Source organism: Cupressus sempervirens, chromosome 3 (genome assembly GCF_028749045.1).
Source record: "Cupressus sempervirens isolate cs-2001-9-10 chromosome 3, ASM2874904v1, whole genome shotgun sequence".
Taxonomy (NCBI): domain Eukaryota; kingdom Viridiplantae; phylum Streptophyta; class Pinopsida; order Cupressales; family Cupressaceae; genus Cupressus; species Cupressus sempervirens.
In genome coordinates, this window is record NC_143120.1 from 719,947,218 (window position 1) to 719,960,254 (window position 13,037).

Consider the following 13,037-nt stretch of genomic DNA (forward strand, 5'->3'; position numbering starts at 1 on the left):
AATGAGTGATAGGGATGTTGTATCACTATAAGTCATGGGAATGATTGTTTTTGGTGATCAAAAAGTAGGAGATATCACTATAAATCATGGTGATGAGTGTTTTTGATGATTGAAAAGGAGGAGATATCACTATAGAAAATAGTGAACTCTTCTATCAAAAAGGAGAAGATATTGCTATAAGTCATGGCGATGAGTGTTTTTGATGAGCAATAAAGGAGACTTATCACTATAACATATAGTCATCATCAGTAATTTGATCAAAATTTTGACCAAAGAAAAAATTGGTCTAATTTTTTACGACAAAAATAGCGACAAAATAGTTTGTTAAAAATTTGACCAACTATAAGTATTGCAGTGTGCTCCATGGGCAGTTTTAGTTTACATTACCATTTTAATGGAAGTAAAGAAAAGGAAAGGAAAATTCTCTACTATTTCCATTGCTCTTTGTGATTTTTCCCCAATAGCACCTCCCTTATGTTTTGCATCAAAGTCACTTCATCAAGTCTCTGAATCAAATGATAGGCTATCTGAGCTCACCCTCCCTCAATCACTCTTTCTACCTCAAGGACATGCATCTAAGACAAAGGGATAAGACCATTGTTAAGCCCCTAGCTAGAGCTATGATCAAGAAGGGCCAACACTGACCAAAAAAATTCCAAAAGCTTCCAACTCTTTTGAAAAAAAGTCTGACAAGGAGATGTCAACAACCACATATTGTACGCACACTATTTCTACACATATTTTCTTTCAAGCCTAGATAAACATGGGGTGAAAGGAATATTTTTGGGCATGGTTTGACCAACTATTCTTTTGATAGTAAAATAGGTAAGGAGAAGAAGAAAATAAAGAGACAAAAAAGCAAAATCATGATCTTCTTGTGAGAAAGCACACGATTTGGTGTTATTATTATCATTTTTTCAATTGTTGATTGTTGATTGCATTTGCGTGTTTATAAGAAATACTAGTGGAGATTGAGAAGGTAGGTAGGTGAGTAGGGATGTTGATCTCAGATCATGTTGTCCTTGGTTGTCAAAGCCAATAGTTGGTCATCAAAATTTTCCTACTAAAGTTGTTATGGGTGTAACCTTGCATTCAACCACTAACCATTGTTTCTGAGAGCCTTAGGGATTACATGAGTTGGGATTCACTTGGTTCCAAAATCGTCTAGGAAGAAGAAGAATAAGTAATTTGGTTCCTAACCCTTCCAAATTCCTTCTCTTCTATCAATGGTGATTATTGTTTATTTATTCTATTTTTCAAACCCCTAAACCCAAAAAAATGTTCCCAACCAATCACAAAATTGAAATTTATATAAAAATAATAATTCTTAAATAATTACATGATGAAACTTTCACTTTGATTTTTAACCTTTAACTATTTGATACCAAATTTAATGCAATGGGGGCATAGGGGACTTCCCTGCCTTATGGACTAATAAACATTGCTTTATTATTATTATCATTATTATTATTCTAGAGGAAACATTCAATGTACAACTCACATTATTTTATTATTATTATCATGATAGTTTATATAGTTTAACTAATAATAGCATCCTTATTCAATCAAATGTGCAGATTAACATCAGTCCAACCCTTCTATGATCGACTGAGCCGAAGAATCAAAATAAATATAACTTTGAGGGCTTGAACATGATCCTAATATCATATAGATTATATTTGATGGTGATTTTTTTTGAGTGTTCCACCCATGTTTTATAATCTCCAAAAGATTTGACACCCTTTTCATGTTAGGTTGTACTATTGGAGAATCTTCTAAACACCACAAACTAATGTGTAACAAAGAAACCAAGGTTGAAATGTCATCATTCATGACATCAAGGTGTAATCTTAGGTTGGTTGCATCTATCATTTCATCTAGAACTATGTTTTTCATGCACTTGTGGAGGGTCAAATTCCCTTGAAACATGGGGTGAGTGGGTCTCTTTGCTATCAGCATTTCCAATAACAAAACAACATAGCTATAAACATCTCCTTTTGTAGAAATCCAAGAACTCATCCCATACTCTACAATCAAATGACATTATTAGAAATATTAGAATCTCAAATATTAAAAACTCAATAGTAAAGGAGGGAAATCCTACTATTAAGAAGGCATACATAGTGCAATGTATACTATGGTGCCTTTCTGATTTGATGGATGGATCTAGACTAATTGCAGTATTGAAGGCTTAAATAAAAACACAACTCAGCGGAAGTCTTAATACATTTAACATAAATGAAATTAAGCATTACAAACTCAATAACTTGAGGTGAAATAAACAGAATTGAAAGAGAGAAGAAGATAGAAAGTGCAAACAAAGTTTGATTTCAGAGTTCGTCACAAATGTGACTACATCTCCAGGTTGGCTCCAATAGAGTATGACCGATCTGATTAATCTCCAGAAATCAATTACAAATATGCACCAAAGAAGACCATTTCTTCTAGCACTTCGATAGCATAACAATACTTTGAAGTACGAAAATGGCTCCAAAAAATCTCCTAGAAAAATCTCCCTATTCCTTTAAAAACTTCATCAAGAGCAATTTCTCTCAAGTCTCCCTTAATTTCCCATTGCCTCCAAATGACATCCTACCCCCCTTTTTATACAAAATAATTTACTTAAATTGGCTCAAAACCAATTAATTTAATAATAGGGAATAAAATAAAACACCCCCCCTTGAAAATCTCCTTTGCCATTTTTACATTTTGGCATTTATACAATTTTGGTGGTTAAATAATTAACCAAAAAGGCTATTTTAAGGGGGGTATGGCATTTGGTTATAGGTTAAATAAAACATTTTCTATCAATATCTTAACTTGCATAAGTGGCATGTCAGCACATGCTTATTTTAGAATCCGTGGGGTCAGGGTTTCAAACCCCATGGGCAGCCATTTAAAAAGTCTTTGGCAGCATGCATGGTTGAAATAAAAAGTTTGACAAATGTATTTTATTTTGGTAGAAGGGTGGTTGGGAGTTCGACCCCCACCGACCCAAGTCCTCCATCCACTTGCCAATGATGTGTAAATGCCACCATGATGTCATGATGATGTCATCAGAATTCAAAATGATATTTTTAACCCCCAAAATTCAAATTACCATAACTTTTACATATGAAGTCTGTTTTTGATGAAACGAACACCATTGAAAAGCTTGTGACGAGATCTTTAATTTGAAACCCATTGTTGACCAATTTTGAGGTAGTTTGATTTGGCCCCTTATCTAGCCCTCTAGTCTACCTATTGACCAAAACTTTGACCGAGCATAACTTGCACAAACGGACTCCTTTTTGCTCCGTTCAAGTTGTGTTGGAATCAAGATGCTGAGATCTTTTTGATGGTGCAAAAATCTAGAGATTTGAAGACACTTCAATTTTCATTGAAATTATCCACCGGATAAGGCCTCCCCACTAAAGACCTTTTGGACCTCCAAAAGTGACATTTACTCTGACATAAAGTGAGGACTTGGCTTCCCCACTTGTCATGTATCATCTACACATCTAAATACCTGGCTCACAAGCACAATGAAGATTGCAACAACATTTTTTATCATAAACATTATTCTATCACTTACATAAGCATCTACATCAATTATCATAGCCACTAACCAACAAATATTGACTAGCATCAAGCTGAACAATAATGCAAAAATGAAAGAGAATAAATCAACAACATATCGATCCTTTACAATAGGAACATTTTTACCCAAGGAACCATCAATGCTTTCAATCATCATTCCCTTATGTTGTACTACGGGTGCATCTTGCAACATCTGACCCTGGTTAGCTACCCCAAGTTCAAGTGTAGAACCACCTGTACTGATAGACATAAGAATTAACTTTTTACTTGCATTAATTACCCTCTTTAACTACCCTATGTTTGCAAAAGAATGATCAATCTTAATCTTGTGTGAATGTACAACATACTTAATACCATCTTTAAACAAGTGATAATGATTCTTCTCCCTATAGAAAATTACTTTTCTATCATAAAGATAAGGGCTACCAAGCACTATCCCACAGATATCTAGTGGAACCACATCAAATTGTACTTCATCCACAAACTTACTAGTGATTGTGAATCTTAAGGTGCATTGTCTTGTTACTTACAACTTATCATTTTCACAAATCTAGCCTAGTGGATAAGGTTTCTTATGTAATGTAGTTTTCAATCCCAAGTTCCTTACAACATTTTCTAAAATTAGATTAACCTGAGATCCACTATCTATGAGTGTATCAATTTTAGTGTTCTTAGCAAAAACCCTTAAATGAAATAACTCATTCCTTTTCTTATCTTTAGAGAAATCATTAACTGTAGAAGTAGAAGCACAACTAGCAATAGAAACACTAGAAATAGGAGCTTTACCTTTCAAACCCATAGCTATTATCTTAGTCTCATCATCTGAATCTGAACCAAGATCCATAACAACATTTTCTACTTTCTCCTTACCTTTTTGTTTTGGATCAAATTTTTGAGCCCACTTAGGCTTCAATTTGGGATGTAACTTCCAACAATGTTCTTCATCATGACCCTTCCTATCACAATGAGTGCAAGAAAGTTTCTCATCCTTCTTGACTATAGTTTCCTTCTTTCCTTTCTTTGTCTCTGCATTCTTAGAAGATTTCTTTACATCATTATCAAAGCTATCAATAAATGATCCTTTACCCCTTGACTCTAAGTGTGTAGCTTGAACAGACACTTCATCCAAATTACAAGGGTTTAATACCAAAGTAGAATGTCTAAGGTAGGAATGAAGACCTCCTATGTACTTCAACAAAGTATCCTGGGTGTACAAAGGAACATTCAAAGAAATAACTCTTTTCCTAAATTCATGGGTGTACTCTTGGACAGTTTGACCTTTCCCTTGCCTAAACATTTTCCAGTCCATCATTAACTATTACATATGTCCTAGGGGATAAATCTACTTCTTAAGAGCATTCACAAACTCTACCCAAGTTAAACTGACTCTACCATGTTGTGAAACTTCTACCTCCCACCAAGTTAAAGCTATACCTCCTAACCGAAGAGTAGCTAATTGAATCCTATCGACATCATCAAATAGGTTCTGGACTCTACAATAGACTTCAACTTGTTGAATCCAATCATCCAATTTTTCAGCATCAAGTTCACCACAATACTTAGGCAAGTCAAATTTTACATCTAGTTTGATCTTAGGCTTATACCCACTCTCAAAACGATTAAAAGAAGTAGAATGAGGAGAAGATGGAGAAGAAGGAGAAGAGGGAGGAGAAGAAGAAAAGGATGGATCTTTTTGCTTATCACCATCTCCATGATGTTTCCCTGTCTTTTCTTCACGGTCTCCTTGCTTTGACGAACCTCCTTCACGTTCCTTTTGTTCTTGTCTCTTTTGAAAAAGAATGTCCACCTTAGCCTTCATCTCAAGGAATGCTCTTCAAAATTCTTGCTCATTGATCTCATCAGGAACCTCCATTCCAGAAATAGACATCGTTGGAAATATTCTTCACTTCTCGATCTCAGGATTAAATTCTTCAAGCTTTCCTTCACCCTTTTGAATCATGGATCTTGTTAGCATTCAAGAAAACAACTGCAATAATAGTCAACAATGCTCTGATAACACTTGATCTGATGGATGGATCTAGACTAATTGCAGTATTGAATGCCTAAATAAAAACACAACTCAGCAGAAGTCTTAATACATTGAACATAAATGAAATTAAGCATTACAAACTAAATAACTTGAGGTGAAATAAATAAAATTAAAAGAGAGAAGAAGATAAAAAGTGCAAACAAAGTTTGATTTCAGAGTTTGCCACAAACATGACTACGTCTCCAGGTTGGCTCCAATAGAGTACGATTGATATGATTAATCTCCAAAAATCAATTACAAATATGCACCAAAGAAGACCATTTCTTCTAGCACTTTGATAGCCTAACAATACTCTAAAGTATGAAAATGGCTCCAAAAAATCTCCTAGAAAAATCTCCCTATTCCTTTAAAAACTTCATCAAGAGCAATTTATCTCAAGTCTCCCTTAATTTCCCGTTGCCTCCAAATGACATCCTACCCCCCTTTTTATACAAAATAATTTACCTAAATTGGCTCAAAACCAATTAATTTAATAATAGGGAATAAAACAAAACACCCCCCTCAAAAATCTCCTTTGCCATTTTCACATTTTGGCATTTATACAATTTTGGTGGTTAAATAATTAACCAAAAAGGTTATTTTAAGGTGGGTACGGCATTTGGTTATAGGTTAAATAAAACATTTTCTATCAATATTTTAACTTGCATAAGTGGTGTGTTGGCACATGCTTATTTTAGAATCCATAGGGTCGGGGTTTCAAACCCCATGGGCAACCATTTAAAAAGTCTTTGGTGGCATGCATGGGTTAAATAAAAAGTTTGACAAATGTATTTTATTTTGGTAGAAGGGTGGTTGGGAGTTTGACCCCCACCGACCCAAGTCCTCCATCCACTTGCCAATGATGTGTAAATGACACCATGATGTCATCAAAATTGAAAATGATATTTTTAACCTCCAAAATTCAAATTTCCATAACTTTTACATATGAAGTCCGTTTTTGACGAAACGAACACCGTCGAAAAGCTTGTGACGAGATCTTTAATTTGAAACCCATTGTTGACCACTTTTGAGGTGGTTTGATTTTGCCCCTTATCTAGCCCTCTGGTCTACCTGTTGACCAAAACTTTGACCGAGCGTAACTTACACAAATGGACTCCTTTTTGCTCCATTCAAGTTGCATTGAAATTAGGATGCGGAGATCTTTTTGATGGTGCAAAAATCTAGAGATTTGAAGACACTTCAATTTTCACTGAAATTATCCACCGAATCACTTTCAAACCTCTTAAATTTGGCTATTCCAAAATTTGACAAATAATTGACAAGATCTTCACCTAAAAGCACATTGCTAGGTTTTATATCATAGTGCACAATTTTCTCATTGCATTGGTGATGAAGATATTCGATGGCATGAGCTACATCCAAAGCTATGTTTAACCTTTCCCTAAGCCCCAATTCATGTGAAGTAAGATCTGGGGGATACAAATGATTTTCTAGGCTATTATTACTCATAAATGGAAATATTATACCTCTGAAGGTGTTGGTGGAATAGATAGTTACAATTTTAACCACATTTCGATGTCTAATATTTTTCAATACCACACATTCTGCTGTGAAATTCCTCTAGGCGAGCTTTGTTGATGGATTCAAAACCTTCACAACAACTTCACTACCATCATCCAAAATCCCTTTATACACTGATCCAACAGTACCCCTTCCTAACAAGTTGAATTTGTTGAATCCTACTATTTCTCATTCAATTTCTTCATATGAGATTTTTGGATGTTTGACTTGCCAAATATGAGTGTTTGTAGTGCTTGCTACATCAAACTCTGCAAGTGGACAGTCCTTATATCAAACTCTTTTGTCCATACAAATCCCAAAATAAATATAAAAGTAGTTATACTGAAGGCTCCAACTGCTACTCCTCCAATTACTTTTCTCAACGGCTTGGTTAGCTTCAAACTCTATTGCCTTCCACATGTAGGCAAGGATGACACATTTGATCTGGACGGACCAGCATTCCCAATTAGGGATATAACAGCTCTAGTATTTACAAAATATTTTCATTCATCCTCATCTACCGCTAGACAATTGAATGAAAAATTTAAGAAATGGAGGAATTTTAACCTTAGAGAGATGGGGGTAGTGTACCTGAAAGGGAGTTTAAAGAAAGGTCTAAATATCTTAGCTCTTTTAGATTGTCGAGTGGATTGGGAACTGAACCATGGAAGCCATTTCTTGATAAATTTAGATATTGCAATGCACTACAGTTTCCAAGAGTTTGTGGAATTGCACCTTTCAACCTATTGTGTGAAATATCTATAGCTCGAGTAGTCACAAGATTACCAATCTCTTGAGGTAGAGCACCCTCTAGAAAATTGAATGACATATTTGCATAAAAATTTATTTGAAAGAGATTACCAAGTTCTTGTGGTATGCTTCCAATCAAAGAATTGTGGGACAAGTCCAGCAATTGTAATTTTGTATAGTACCCTAAACTGGCTGATATCACGTCTGATAAGTGGTTGTGATGAAGAAAGAGCCTTTTAAGTTGTCCCAAATTGCAGATTGATTTGAGAATTCTTCCAGAGAGTTTGTTATGGCTGATCTTCAATAGATTCAAATGTTGTAGGTCACCAATTTCATTAGGGATAATACCAACAATGTAAAGACCATGTCCTAATTAACTTTGCTACACATCAAATATAGAAAATGTGAAAGAGAACAAATCACAACATTGTGGAATAGTCAAACTATTTAATATTTAAATTTTAGGTTATGCACATAAGAAAACTTTAAGATGTTGATCAACAATTCCACTTTTATACATATTCAAAAGATTCACTATTACATCAGTATTGGTGATGACTAATCACTCATCAAATATTATTATTTAATCAAGTAATATTAACTAGATTGTTGATCCAACATACAACAATTACAATGATTACAGATAAATTACATTTCTTTGCATCAGTTTCTAGCTTTACATAACTCTCAAGTTACAATTACATATATTAGTACATCTCAATGCTGAAAAATACAAATCAAACTGAGATAACCTTTCCTATTGTGTTCTTCAAGATATCTTATCTCCAAAGTCGTAGGACATCATCCACTTGCTATCTGAGATGGGAGTGTGGCCCAAGCACTTTAGCCTTGCCAACCACAGAGTGAAATACTCCCTTGGGATTCTTCCTGACATGAAGAATACCCTGAACCTAGCATGAGAAGCCTAGCTTCCTAGAACAAGATGGATCAGATGGATCTAGTGCAGCCGTGAAGCACATTACATGCAACCATGTGCCTAGTAGCCTAATCACAAAATGTAGCAGGGAATAAAAGTAAACTACACATCTACACATGTGGTAAAACTAAATAAACATAACCAAATACATATATGCATTATCTGGAAAAAAAATGGCTTGGCCAAGCACTTTATAAAGATAGATTTATTGGTAGAAGAAATAAGAACAGCATGTAACCATTCTATAGAATTGGCTGATAGAGAAACTAAACATGAAGTATCCATTTATCTTTCCCATAATTGCTACATTACACCTAGTCATGAGGGAAAATGCACACTTTTACGCTAACAACAAGAAGGTGTATAACTAAAATTGAATAATGCATATGTTTAGTTCCTCATTTCTCAGAATTTCCATATGGTTTAGATTACTAGTTTTGTATGGTTCAATCAAACTTAGCAATGCTAAATTATAACTAGATGTTTGAACTAATGTTGTTTCATAGTGCTGCTGAAAGAATATTGTTTCATCTCAATCACATACAACGAATGTCATTCTTTCCTATGTTTCAGTCAACCATAGTATTCTTGAAATGCATACTAAATAGCTTCAATAGCCAGTGACAGTTCAATTAACATTTGATTGTAATATTTTAATCAAAAAAATTCTTCACAATTCATTTAAAAACCTAAAAACACACTAGAATATCTAACAACAGAACTCTTTAAAAATTGGTCACTAGCAAAAACTTATCAGCACTCATATCATATCTCATAATAATAAATATTGTTGATATACTTTGAAAGAAACTCAGTTTTTCTATATTAAAAGAAAAGAGTTTGGCTGGAAGGATAATCCATTACCTAAATTGGTTTCATTTCCTATTAAATATGCATAGATCAACCCCTTTTTGCAGCTATATGAAAATAAATTATGAAAATGTACAATTCTACAACATACATCTACTCCAACAACATACATTTGATTACAAACAACATACATTTGATTCCAAAATCAATTGCAATAAGAAAATATGCTTGATTTTTGTTTTAATGCATTGTTGGGCAGCTAGAACAAGGATAATCTGATATCTATTCACTTTGTAAGTATTGAAGAATAGTTTCATTGATTGCAAGGTTCATCCATTACTAGGCAATCTTTCTAGCTCTAGGAGAGGCTTCTAAATTCATAATTATCTATTTCATTCTCTAGTGTTATATTACCACACTAACCAGAATTGTGTGCATTTAAAGAGTAAGGCAATGACAAACATATAGCAAGACTTGCAAGGAGACATTATGAAAGAGCCTAGCCTGGCAACTGGGCAAAGATAGAATACATAGCAAAAAAAAAATAGAACCTTTGGTTCTTCTAATCTACACAACAATGTCAAATAAGTTTGTGTTTTTTTTTAATAATTCAATCACCAATCCTGCAACCTACAATCAAGCAAGAGTTTTTTTTTTTATTGAAAGAAATTATGGCTTCAAACAATGACCTAAAGGTCTATTCAAGTTATAAAAGACATCTGTTGATCAACTAATGTTTCCCTTCTATTCTTCCTTGATTTTTGTGACCAATTTAGGATTTTAGCAATTTGGTAATGGTGTGGCAAGAAGCGATTATAGGGTACCAAATTACCAACAATAGGGTTTCATTTTTAGTAATACATTCTAGCAACAATTTGAATCCAAAATTGTTTATTTTCAACCACAAGATTTCTTTCAAACAAGAAGATTTCTTTCTATTAGCAAGAATAAAAAAAAAAAACATTTACAAGAGAAGGAAAATTTTAACATTTCTAGCCAAATTCTCTCATCAAGAATCCCATGTTTTTGATAGGTTTTGAATACAACAACCTTGATAATTGTATAAAATGTAACAATTTCTTCCAAATCCTAAGGAAACAATGTGCTAGTTAACACCAAAAATGGATAGACAAGGTAGTAATACTACCTAAGAACAAAATGGCACAAAATTTTAAAGGCAAACACATGATGCCTACCTTTTTTTTGGTGCAATCAACTTGTGATATCCTTTGCAGACTAAACAAAACTCCTCACAGCCCTTGCTATCTCCCATCTACTACTGTGGTTATAAAACCCTCCTCCTTCCAACCATTGACCTTCTCCCAATCTGTTGTGTCCTTAGTAGTTCCCTCAACCCTTCCTTAAAACAATCCCCAATAAAAAATCTACTCGTAACTGACCTAATTTGATAGGTTTCAAGATTGAAAAACAAATAAATATTGTTTTACAAATAAGTTTTTGTTTTGTTATTTGAAAGTTTTTTTTAAAAAAACAATCCTTTCTTTAATACACACACTTTCATATGGAATTTTTATATTTAAAACTTCTAAGTTCCTATTAAATCATTATTAAAATTTTTTTGATATGTATATTAAAAAAATCATATATCAAACATGTTTGGATTTTTGCGTAAATTCAAATTGTGCTTCTAATTATTTTATTCACAAAACCAAAATAGACTTTTATTCATATTTCATAAGTAAACATAAAAATACCTCCATTAACAATTTGCAATATATTAACAATCTACTAAACAAATCAAACGAACAAAATTTATTTTGAACTTTCGAGGTGACTTTAATAATGTAACAAAAAAACAAACAAACACATAAAATCCTATGTGACATTTGTGTGTGGCAGCATAGTCATCTGATGCATCCCCTTCCAAGAGGGTAGCCCTCTCTACCTCAACCACACTCTCATCGTGATGATCCCTGCATCCGCTCTAACACTCGCAACCAAACACAAGTCAATATCCATCATAATCAAACCATCACAACTTAACATCATCATTTAGAAATAAAATATTAACATATTCACATTATTAAATCATGACATTTAGAATACTTTAATGACATTGTCATAAAGTAATATCTCATGTATTTCCATAAAATAACTCATTCTATTATCTTAGATTATGATTAATCCATTTTGACCAAGTCAACATTTGTGACATAAGCAAGAAAAGAAAATGATCCTAGGGTGAGATGTGATATCCTTCCCCACTAGGAAAAAGGCATCATCCTGATGTCTTTCACAACAAAATTTAGTATACACATACAAAAACTAACATCCAACTGAAATAAAATAGCTATATAAAAAGATGGGGAAAAGATTTATGTAAATCCTCCACATCTTCCCAAGTGCCATTATCCATGCCAAATCGGTTCCATTGGACCTTATACTAAAGTACATCCCTATCTCGTACCCTAAGGGTACACTACTCAATGATTTGGGTGGGCTAAACTACCATCACCCTTGGATCCTATACCTATAATGCACATCAGTCAAGAACATGAGATATCTCTGGATGATAGGGTTTAAGAAAAGACACATGGAAGATGTTATGAATGTGGGCTAAAGTAGGTAGTAGAGCAAGTTGATAACCAATTGGGTTGATAACTTCTAAGACCTCAAATAGGCCAACGAATCTCGAAGCAAGCTTTGAACTTTTGTCGAATGAGATTGAACTCTTTTGTGAGCTAACCCTCAGAAACACTTTATCCCCAATTTGGAACTCATGGAAAGTGCATTTCTTGTCCACATAACTCTTTTATCTATCTTCTACCTCCTTTACCTAGCTATAGATTAAGGTCACCTGTTCTTCCATTTCTCTCAACATCTTAGGACCGACAATAATCTTATCCTCAACCCTATCCCAATTGATGAGAGTCTAACATTTCTATTGGTAGAGGGCCTTAAATGGAGCCCTACCCAAGGAAGAATGATAAGAGTTATTATAGGAAAACTCCACCAATGGAAGATACTCCTCCCATTTTTAATGTTGATTCAAGCAATACATACATAACAAATCTTCTAGCAGTTGATTCACACACTCTGTTTGTCCATTAGTCTTAGGGTGGTATGTTGTACTAAAATTCAAACATGTACCCAAACTAGAGTTCAAGGTTATCCAAAACCTTGAATTCATTCAGGTATCCCTGTCAGAAATAATGGTCTCTGGAATACCATGCAGTCAAAAAATTTCTTGAAAAAATTTCTTGCTAACACTAGAGATCTGTCCTTCAGACTACTAGGAATGAAATGAGCAACTTTGGTTAGCTTATCAACTACGAACAAGATGACATCATTCCTACATTGAGTCATGGGTAAACCCTATAACAAATCCATGTTGATAACCTGCCATTTATACTATGAAATCTTGTGGGGGTACAGAAGACCTATCAGATG

At 33.9% G+C, this 13,037-nt stretch overlaps 1 pseudogene; it reads right to left on the minus strand.

Annotated features, from left to right (window-relative positions):
- Positions 1-1,584: 1,584 nt before the first annotated feature.
- Positions 1,585-13,037, minus strand: part of LOC149568787 (uncharacterized) — a 76,094-nt pseudogene continuing 64,641 nt past the window's right edge.